Source organism: Nicotiana sylvestris, chromosome 3 (genome assembly GCF_000393655.2).
Source record: "Nicotiana sylvestris chromosome 3, ASM39365v2, whole genome shotgun sequence".
In the NCBI taxonomy this organism is placed as follows: Eukaryota; Viridiplantae; Streptophyta; class Magnoliopsida; order Solanales; family Solanaceae; genus Nicotiana; species Nicotiana sylvestris.
The window spans coordinates 31,992,315-32,002,503 of NC_091059.1; positions in this window are offsets into that span (position 1 = coordinate 31,992,315).

Genomic DNA, 10,189 nt, shown 5'->3' on the forward strand with positions numbered 1-10,189 from the left:
CCCTAATTTCCGACAAATTCGCCGTCGAGCAAAAACCCTCAACTCTTTCGCCTTTCTATCTCTCTTTCTCTTCACCGAATATCCCTGTAACTCATTAGAATAAATGAAAAGAATGGAAAACCCTTAGCACACAATTAGAAATCAGAGGCGCCGCAAGGAACTGTAACAGATTCTCTTTCTATTCCTTGCAAACAATTTGTACACTGGGAAATTTTCTTAGGAGCAAAAGAAAAATGGGGTTTTAAGAAAAAACCTTTTAAGGGTAAGATTATTTGGTGAAGTGTAAGAAAAATATGGTATCTTAAAAATTGGATTTTTTTGGTTTTTAATTGGTGAAGTGAATAAAGTGGAGGAAAGTCCAAAACACAATCTTTGAGCTTCCATTGCGAGGTAATAAGGCGGGGAAGCGGAGGTGAACGGCAGAAGTGGCGGCGGAAGGAGGAGGAAGGTGGGAAGAGGTGGTGCGGCCGAGAGAAGTGAATTAGATTGAGCATCGTATTTTCAGGGGAATGAGGGAAGAGAATGACATGTATCAAAGTAGAGAGAGAAAGAAAATAGTGTAACTGAATAGCATATTTAGTGGCTTAGGGATAGGAGGTAACTAAAATTAGATATTTTGCTATAAACATTAAAAGGTATTTATAGAATATAATTTTTTTAAATGATATTTATTTAAAATAAATAAGGTATTAACCTTTGTTATATGAGGTAAAAATTCCCTTTATAAATGCGACGACCCGGTCTCAAATCGGTTCATTTAATTTGACACCATTAGTTATTGTTCTTTCTTTCATTTTTGTGATCTTTTACTATTTGAGAGTTAAGTAATTTTAACTTTACTGCAACTTTCTTAAACATTTTCTAAATATCTTTTCATAACAAAAAAATTATGATTGTATAATACTTTGGGTAGTTCCAAAAGAGGAAAAAAACTTAATTTCAAAGAAGGCTGATAAATTATAAAGTGTAGTTCCTAATTATGATTTATAATGCTTTGGGTAGTTCCTTAACTGGAAAATATTTTATTTCGAAAAAGAATGAATGAGTGTCCCTATTTCAAGCCAAATTTGATGTGCAGACTCTCTTTACAGTTTCAAACATGTTATTTTCTCAAGGGACTAAAAAAAAAATAGAATATAAAAAAAAAATAGAATAGTTTAAGAAAAAACTTTATTCCTAAGAAGGAACAGAAGTCAGAAATCAGCGTAGGCAAAAATCAAAAGAAATGCACACTTATGCTTGCCACCTTATCTTGTATGATTGTATATCATTAGATCAAAATGAAAATGACACCAACCCACAACATTTCTAAAGTTTCAACGTAGTGGGCTCCTCCGAAAATGATTATCCTGTTTAAAAATCAACATTTTGTAGAAAAAGAAGAGTTAAAGGATAAAGGAAGCAAGGCACTATTGTTATTCAGACCTTTTGCATCACAATGAATATATTCCTAATTGGCTCCAACCTAGACATAACTGGTGCAAATGGGAAATGAGGACTATACAAATCCAATATCATCTCTCTTTTTTTCTTTTTTTTCTTTTTTTGGGTGGGGGGTGTGATCAAGAATAGAAAAAAAAAGTCAGAATTTTCTAATTTCTGTAGATCTAAAATTGCACCAAAATTTCAAAACAAGATATTTTTCTGTGAATATATTATATTTTAGTTATATAACACTGCTATGTGTAAAGGTCTTTTTTTGTAAGAATAGTTTAACATATTATAGCTGGTTATTTATTACTCTTATTCTTCAATGAGGTCCTAATACCCCCTCAACTATTTTAAAGCAGAATATACGCCCTTAGGGGTTTTTGGTACAATGGTGGGATATCTCATGGGATTAGTTATCCCATTTTCTATATGGGAGCTAATCCCACCATTTTATAGATTGTTTGGTACGCGGGATAAGGTGAGATAAAATGAAATAAAGTGTGGTACTAAATTTATACTATGTTTGGTTGACTGTATAAATTTATTCCAATAAGTTTACACTGTCAACCAAATATAGCATAAACTTAGTCCCAGACTGTAACGATCTGATCGATCATTTGTATATTGTAGCCTTGTTTCCCTATTTATTGCTTCTTCTATGTTCATTTGTGGTTATGTCACTTGTCAGAGTGGTTGGATTGGTTTGGAGATGGTTTTGGAGTGAATAGGGATAGTTAGTCCCAATATTGAAGCTTAAGTTGAAAAGAGTTGACCGGAGTTTGACTTCTGTGTAGACGACTCTGGAATAGAGTTATGATGGTTCCAATAGCTTCGTATGGTGATTTTGGACTTAGGCGTATATCCAAATGTTGGTTTGGAGGTTTGTAGGTTGATTTGATGTTTTTTGGCGAAAGTTAGAAAGATGAATGTTGAGAGGTTTGACCAAGAGTTGACTTTGTTGATATCGGGTTCGAATTTTGGTTCCGGGAGTTGAAACAGGTCTGTTTTGTCATTTACGACTAGTGTACAAAATTTGAGATCATTCGGAGTTGATTTGATATAGTTCGGCATGAGTTTTAGAAGTTCGAAGTTTATTATTTTATTAGGCTTGAATTGGGATGTGATTCGTGGTTTTGATGTTGTTTGATGAGATTTGAGGCTTCAATTAAGTGTTTGTTATGTTTTAGGACCTGTTGGTATGTTTGGATGGGCTCTCGGGGTCTCGGGTGTGATTCGGATTGAGTTCAGATTCATTTTAGACTTAGAGGAGTTGCTGAAGCAAATCTGTCTTCTGGTGTTTTTGCACCTATCGATGGGATTGGCCGCAGATGCGGAGTCTCATGTGCGGCCTCTTGTGCGCAGATGCGAGGTTGAATTGGCTGGGGGAATGATCACAAATGCACAAAGGTTTTCGCAGAAGCGGATGCTCTTCTGCGAGTGAGGGTTCGCGGGAGCGAAGTTTGGCTAGAGATGGGGAAGAGCGCAGGTACGAGGTATTTTCTGCATCTGCGAGACCGAAGATGTGGGCAAGTGAGCACAGAAGCGAACTATAGACGGAGGCCTAGGTGTCACCAGATGCAGACTTTAGAGCACAGAAGCGGTTCCATATATGCAGAAAGGTAACTGCAGGTGCACATATCGGGATTTTAGTAGACCTCGCAAATGCGAGAATTTGACCGCAAATACGATATCAGATGCGGATTTGCTGGACAGAAGTATATATCGAGGGTTTGGTCTTTTCTTCTCATTTTTTAGATTTTGGAGCTCGGTCTAGGGCGAGTTTAGGAGTGATTTTCACCATAGTTGGAAAGGTAAATGACTTTTACTCACTTTTGGTGCTAGATATTTATTACCCTTTGATTATTACACCTAATTTTTATGAATCTAAGGTAGGATTTGTGAGTTTTTGGATTATGTTAAATGAGAGTGAGATTTGAGGAACTGAGGGTCGATTTGTAGATGGAATTGGATGAAATTAGTATGGTTGGACTCGTAATTGAATGGGTATTCGAAATTTATAATTTTTATCGGGTTCCGGGATGTGGCCTTGGGGTTGACTTTGCATATTTGATTCAAAACATTAGCTTTATTATTTGGAATTATTTCCTATGACTATTATTGATGGTATTAAGTTATTTTGGCTAGATTCAAGTCATCCAGAGGTTGATACATGCGGGAAGGGCTTGTTAGAGGAGTTAGTTGGCTTTCTTGAGGTAAGTATCTTACCTAAACTTGGTTGAGGCACTAGTTGCCTGAGTTATTTGTGATAGCTACGTGCTTTGGGTGCACATATGTGTGAGGTTTGAGCCTATGTGCAAGCACCGAGATATTTATCTATGTTCGGGGTAGTGTTTGGGCTATGATATATTTTGTATTGCTGTTAAGTTTTAAGCTTTGATATTTTTCATATTTGTAACCTTGTTGTGAACTAGTTGATCCATGTTTGAGGTTATATAGAGGCTAATTCCCTAAATGAACTTGATAATTCTCTAATAAAATTACTGATTTGAGCTATGATAGCATACGTTACACATGCCTACACTTTAGCATGTCATTATACCAGTCCAGGAGGATAAATTTGCTATCCATTCATCATATATATGTATTCTTGTATATTTGCTTTTGTGTGATATAATTTAGACCGGATGTCTGTGATCGCACCGGGCGGATTATGTTATTATATATGTGACCACGCGAGCGAATTGTGTTGTTATGCATGTAATCACGTCGGGTGGATTTTGATATTGAGCCTATGACTATGCAGGACGGATTGTGTTGTTATACCTATGACTACACCGATCGTATTTTGATATTGAACCTGTGACCACACTGGGCTGATAGCATGTTGAATTGTCTATGCTGCGTGTGGATATGGATCCATCTCCTAGGGTCACCCTCTCATGTGCCTTTTTGATAGCGTGCATGCGGATTTGAGGATACTGATAAGTGGTTTGGTATGGGTATTGAAATATTGAGGAAAATCTTATCAGTGTTTGTTTTGGATTTTGCATTTCATGTTTACTTGCAATTTTTGGGGTTATTACCTGATTAATTTGCATATCATCTTTATATGTTTTATCATTGACTGAGCAGAGAACTTGAGTAATTGTGCACACCTAGATGGTTTTTTTTGTGCTTTATGTTTTGATTACATTATTGTTCTATGCTTGTTGAGTTTATGAAACTGTACAGGTTATAGAAATTATCATTTATAATTCTTGCTTCTATTATCTCGTCGAGGTTATTTATGATACTTTTTGAGTACATTAGGTCGGTTGTACTCATGCTAAACTCTACACTTAATCGTGCAGATCCAGGTGTCGGATCCAGTCATCAGTAGCCGAGGCTTGTGGCAATTTTGATCACTAAGAGACGAGGTAGAACAGAATTCTCGACCGCAGTCTTGGTGTCTCTTTTCTTATATAATGTTGTCTTTAGTTCAGACAATATTGTTATTTAGATTTTTTCAGATTTGTATTCCGTTGCAGAGGTCATGACTATGTATTTACCAGTTATGGAAAATTTATCATGTATTGGCATTATTATGTTATATTGAGGTTTCAGTCTTATGTTATTTCTGTGAATTCTACCATTATGGTTCTTTATTGTTATGTCCGGCTTGCCTAGTAAGTTTTTTAGGCGCCATCACGACTGGTTAGGTCTTTGGGTCGTGACACATACTTAATTTTGGATATCCCATCTTATCCCACCTTATCTCATCAAACTTGTTATTATTTTATCCCACCTCTCACATATGATAAATTAGACTAGGGATTATAATTCCAAGACTATAATCCTGGGATAATTTAGTCTTCATGCCAAACAACCACTTAGTGCAAAATTTATCTCGAGATTAACTAATACACCAAACCAAACATGGGATAGAGTTAATCCCAAACTTTATATCAAAATTCTTATTCTTATCCCATGTACCAAACGACCCAAGTGTTGAGTTGCAAAGAATGTGTAATTAGAGAGTGAGAATTAAAAAAAATTATTAAAATATTAATTTTTCTGATCTGTTTTCTTTCCTTTTCTTTTTCTTTTTCTTCTTCTTTTTCATTTTCTCTCTACTTCTCACTTCTCTTTCAACAGCTCGCCAGATTTTCAGACTGCCGGAAAATAGCTTTTTTCACCATTGCCATCGCCTCCTCCACCATCACTAGAAGCTTCTACCCATCTTCCACCACCCAATCAGACTTCTTTGAACCATATTGTTGTCGTCAACTACCATATATCTGCCGCCACCTTCTCTGTAAGGGCACAACACTATTTTTTTAGACATAAACTCTTTTTTTCTTTCCTCACGCCACCACCAACTCTGTCGTCGCCTCCAATTCTTTTTTCATTTTTTCTACCATAACATAACCAGATCTCAATCAGGAATTTCACCCACCATCACCATTGAAAGACCAGCAGTGCTACCACTACCTCTCCAACTGCGTTTTATCATCAAATCTTTCATTTTCACGAAAATCTTACTATTTTTCCTTTTCACAATTTTTTTTTCATTTTTTAGCTTTCGGAGAATTTCACTAAAACCCAAAACCAATAATGTTAAAAAAAAAGAAGGAACTCCATTAATAAATTCCATTAAAGCAAGAAAAAGAACGTAAGTAGAATAGAATTGAAAAAAATAAAGAAGATCATTGTGATAAGCAAAGAAGAAGCCAATATGGCTTTCTGCTTATATTTGGACGGCGACGACAAGTACCATTTGCTGCAAAAGGAATGAAATAGAAGAGTCAGAAACCAGAGTCGAAGCTTTTTGGACTCAAAAAATCAAAATAGCTATTATAAAATATTGAGTACCATTTTATATATAGCACATGTCACATGCTCTATACCTTAATGACCAACTACTCCGTTAACGGATAGCGAATTTAATAATGTGCTATATACTTCATTTTTGCATATAATTACTGTCATGATAATTAATAATATAGCCCATGTAATAAATGAGCTATGTGTATAGTGCATGTAATAAATGAGCTATGTGTATACATGTGCTATATATGCATTTGAGGTGCCCAAGGCACTTATAGTTGCTTACTTAAGGCCAACTATTCATTCTTGAAAAAATCATTCTTGAGTGAATTTCAACTAATTTGCCTCTGTTCTTCAGCATCCTTAATACGTACCTTTATCTTCATCGATATATACAAAGTTCTATTTGAATATTTCTACGATATATGATGAGCGAAGAGTTAATGTTGCATTATATTGGGGCGGCGAGATTATGGTGGAGAATAAATCAGTGCATTATAGTTGTTCTCCACAGTGTATTGTTAAGTTGTCACTCATATTGGAGTACCACACATTGGTAGCACTAATTTGTAAAAGAATGAGTATGAGTAAATGCTTGGTTAATCTTAAGGTAACTGGAAGATATCGGTATTCGTTTACTGCATAATATATGGCTTTTTATGCCGAACTTAATATTGATGACAACGAAACTCTGCAAGATTTTTTGAGGACTCCGGATGAACAGAGGAATGTTGTTACAAAATGTACGTAAACCGGATGAACAGAGGAATGTTGTTACAAAATGTACGTAAAGTCTGAAGACATCACAGGATTGAAGTTCCGCAAACTACGGCTAACACTAAATCATCAGGAGGTATTTTTGGAGCTGTTTTATCCAAGCAGGTTCTGTATGAAAGAGTTTGGCCTAATCTAAACTTATCTCCACAGGTCAACAAGGAGCGAGGACACAACTTCTCGCTAATGCAGCAGCATGGAGGGTGGCCAAGTTTACAGAATTTACAAGTCGAGTAATAAATTGCAACTTACCTAGTTGCAGTATAACTATTTGTTTTATGTGTATAATAGTAATAACTCGTATTTTTTTCATAAGGTTACCGGCCAGATATGAATTTTACTAGTTATGAACCAACCAACAGTGAGAATCTACCTACTTTTAGAGGGATGGACCATGCTGGTCCATCCTCGAGTCATCAGTGTCACGACCCAAACCGATGGATCGCGACGGCACCTGGTACCTTACTCAATCGAGTACCAACATGACGTATCTTTCATATCATTCTATCATAGGTAAATGAGCCGGAGTAAATCATGAGGGAATACAAACTTATACATGTGAAGTACGCGCCTATAAGGCTGGCATGATTCTTTATATACTCAAAACATAGGCCGGCAAGGCCATACAAGTATCCGTATACATGACATCTGTCTACAAGCCTCTAAGAATACATAATATCATAAAGATCGGGACAGGGTCCCACCATACCAATCAATACATGTACTAATCATACTGACTAAAGAAGCAACTCCGGAGCAAATGGAGCGCACCAACACCTTCCGCTGAGCCGATAGCCTACTTGGAGGACTCTCGACCTGTCTATCAAGACCTACAGGCATGAAATACAGTGTCCTTAGGCAAAAAGGACGTCAATATGAATAATGTACCAAGTATGTAAGGCACATAAATAAGTACATAACAGACATGGAAGAGATATAGAGTAAATGACTAAACCTGTAAGTCTGGATAACTCTATAAATCATGTAATAATTATAGTGTCATGCATATGCATATGAATGTCATGTCGTGCATATGTACATGTTTCATAATATCATCAGGCCTTTGAGGGCATCCCATCATATCATCTCGGCCATTGTGGGTAAAATCATAAACGTATACCAGCTGATCAGATGGTGGTGCGTATATAACGCCATAACCTTTTCCATATATATATATATATATATATATATATATATATAACGCCATCTGGTCATGGGTCAATGTGCATGTATAAATGCATATAAAATACGTTAATAAAATTTCTCAGTACGTCATAAGACCATTATACCTTAATTGTCGTCTTCAAAACGAATTTCTTTTTTTTCAAAATTCTACTGAGACATTGAATTGGGGATTTCCAAATTCACATGCATCATGCTTTCAAGCATGAGCAGGGACTAAGATAGCGGGAGACTAAAAAACCAATTGCTGGCAGATATAGAAATAACTATATTTTTAATCTCCATGTGTATCCTTGATGTTAAAACAGACAAATATATAATTTGTCAGGTAAAACAAAAGATGAAATGTTTCTGCTAGAATTTGAGAAAATTCTGAAGTACAAACTTGAAAATCTTAGATCAATGAGTATTCTTTTAGTGGCCAACATATGGATTCATCTGCCATAGGATGGTTATAGCAGTTGTTTCATCTCGAGCATTTTAGTTGTATGGCAGTAAACATTCTAGTGGTACCAATGGTGGCATGTCAATTGTACTTTAATTTATTGGTAAGTACGACCAAACTTTGACCAAATGAAATAAACTTTATCAGGTAACGTGTTTTTTGAGACCAATGAACAGATGATAGAATTGTAGGAATATATACCACAGCGGAAGTAATAACAGAATCTTATTCACGTGTAATCTAAACAACTAACACGCATGAAGATTTTAGGATTACCTCTTGAAGCATAAACACAACAAATCTATGTCGTTCTCCAGTTCCTCAGTTGAAAACACACTAGCAGATTTTCACAGTCTTCTACTGTGTTACCCAAACAATAACCGAAAATAGAGAATTTTGGGTGGGCAAAATTCTAGTAGAAACCGCAGTCAGAATCATGAAAAAAAACGTCCAGCCCTTATATCCATATATATAGCTGCGTTTTTTAGGTCAAAACCGTTTTCAAAACCTGTTAGGTTTCCTTCTCCCACTAAGGGACGGTTTCCACGTTTTCTTTCCCACTAAGTAACAGTTTCCACTATTTTCTATTATTTAGGCACAGTAGGGACCACAGAATTTAATTAACAAGGCTTCCTATTATGATATTAATTTCGAAATTCTGAAACTAATTTCCATCATAATAAATTACGAATTATTCCACTAAAAATTCGTAATTGCACTCCTTAGTTCAATTTCGAAATTCTTCCATAAAACCTTATTTAACTCCCCATGTTAAGATTCAGATACTAATCAATCAAATTAAATTACTGACTATTTAATTTATTGATTACTTCCTTTAGACTTACACTTAACTTATTTCATGTGTCGGATACAAAATCCACCGGCCGGGTTTACACATGAAAACTTATAAGCTTTCATAAAGGAGTATCATCAATCTCAAAATCGAGACATGGATTCCATCAACTAATTATTACTTCGCCAATGTATATCATTGTTATCCAATTTACCAGGCTTATTGACTCGCGAAAGAATCTCGCCTTTTAATAAATCAAAACAACAAGTGACATACACAGCTAATAATAATTATATCAGGATTAAGAGTATAAGTACATTAAATGGACTAGAGAAATTATTTTATAAAGTCAGTATAAAATACTCATCTCTACTTGATCCGTTCAATACATACAAAATGTACTAGCACAAGAAGTTGGAATTAAACCATTCCCATAATCAAGATAAATTATATTTAATCTTGTGCTACAATCATTCCGATGATTTGTCCAATTCCATCATTAGATTGTGAACATTAACTTTTATGTCTTACAAGAACCGATGATTTAATCTTCCGTGTATAAGCTAAACTCTATACACTAAATCATCTACTATGTAAGCAATGGACGCACAAACCAACACATGATCTATTTAAAATGAAACTTTATTGAATTTAAACAAGTAAATAAATAATTGTTCATAAAGAATACTATAACAATACGCATGACTTATAGTATATTCTAACAAGAATAACATGACACATGGAGAATCAAGAACGTAAGCATCTCTAATATTTCTATGAACAGAGTCATGTATAAA